This window comes from Morus notabilis, unplaced genomic scaffold (genome assembly GCF_000414095.1).
Source record: "Morus notabilis unplaced genomic scaffold, ASM41409v2 Scaffold658, whole genome shotgun sequence".
Taxonomy (NCBI): Eukaryota; Viridiplantae; Streptophyta; class Magnoliopsida; order Rosales; family Moraceae; genus Morus; species Morus notabilis.
The window spans coordinates 150,259-152,168 of NW_010358177.1; positions in this window are offsets into that span (position 1 = coordinate 150,259).

Genomic DNA, 1,910 nt, shown 5'->3' on the forward strand with positions numbered 1-1,910 from the left:
GTTCAATTTGAGCGCTAGACATAATATAACCCTGACAGAGTTGATGCAAGAACTCCAAAAGTTTGAGCGGATGATCAAGGGGTCGACAATTGTGGAGGCCAACTTTGCTGAGGCATCTTCCTCCAAACCCTCTTCAGGGAATGGAAAGAAGAAGCAAGTAGCTAAGAAGGAGAGTTCTTCAGTTCCGCCAAACAAGGGCAAGAACAAGAAGAAGAAGAACCCGAACAAGCTTAAGTGCTTTCATTGCGGGAAGGTGGGGCACATGAAGAAGAATTGCAAAGACTACCTAGCCGCTAAAGGCAAAGGAGGGGACTGTGATCTTTTTGATTGTGGAAGCATGTCTGGTTGAGGAATCCAGTGACAACTGGGTCATAGATTCTGGAGCAACTAATCATGTGTGTGTTTCTCTGCAGGGGTTCAAGCAAACGAGAAGTCTTCTAAATGAAAGCTTCACGTTGAGGATGGGCGTTGGAACACTAGTGTTGGCTGAAGCAGTGGGAGACGTCCATCTTTATTTTGATAGTTATAGGAGTTTATTTTTGCGAGACTGTTTTTATGTTCCTCAATTTAAGAGGAATCTTATTTCTGTTGCTTGTTTATTTAAGGATTCTTATTCAGTTTCTTTTAATAATAAAGTTGTGATTCGTAAAAACAAGTCTTTTATCTGTGGTGGATGGATGCAAAATAATCTATATTTTATCAAACCTAAGATGGACTCACTGCTAAACACTGAAGTTGTTAATAACTCTAAAAGGCTTAAAACTTCTCACTCTAATGAGACATATCTTTGGCATTTGCGACTTGGTCATATTAGCTTTAACAGGATACAGAGGTTGGTAAAGGATGGACCTTTAAGTTCTTTAAAGGTTGAGTCCTTACCCCAATGTGAATCTTGTTTGGAGGGCAAAATGACCAAAAGACCATTTGGGTCTAAAGGCAATAGGGCTGAAGATGTTCTTGAACTTGTGCACAGTGATGTTTGTGGTCCCATGAACATTAAGGCAAGAGGAGGGTATGAGTATTACGTCACTTTTATCGACGATTACTCAAGATATGGTTATGTATACCTATTGCGCCACAAAAGTGAAACTTTTGATAAATTCAACGAGTTTCGGGCTGAGGTGGAAAAGCAACTGGGTAAACCCATAAAGGCACTTCGATCAGATCGAGGTGGAGAATACCTCTCTGATGAGTTCACCGGATACTTATTAGAGAATGGGATTCTATCCCATTTAACTGCACCTGGCACTCCACAGCAGAATGGTGTAGCTGAGAGAAGAAATAGGACATTGTTGGACATGGTACGGTCCATGATGAGTTATTCGACATTGCCTATATCTTTCTGGGGATATGCTTTATAAACTACGTGTTATCTTCTGAACAACGTGTCAACAAAGTCGGTTCCTAAAACTCCTCACGAGTTGTGGACGGGCAGGAAGACATCCTTGAACCATATTTGCATATGGGGATGTCCTGCACATATCCTGGACAAGGAAGCGAACAAGTTGGAAGCACGTTCAGAAGTGTGCATTTTTGTAGGTTATCCGAGAGGGACGAAAGGGGGTTATTTCTATAATCCCAAGGAAAATAAAGTCATGATTTCAACGAATGCAACATTCCTAGAGGAAAGTTACATGAATGACTTTAAGCCTCGTAGCAAAATGGTGCTTGAGGAAATGTCGAGTGACTTGGTTATACCGACTGTTCCTTGGGAAACCAATCCAATCAGAGTAGAAGAGGAAACCCAATAACAACCTAATGGGCTTCGGCGTAGTGGGAGGATCAGACATGAACCTGAGAGATTCATGGCTAATGGGGAAACCTTTTTGGCAGAATCTCTGGAACATGACAGAGATCCTTATACTTACAAAGAAGCTATGGAGGATGTTAATGCAAACCTCTGGACAGAA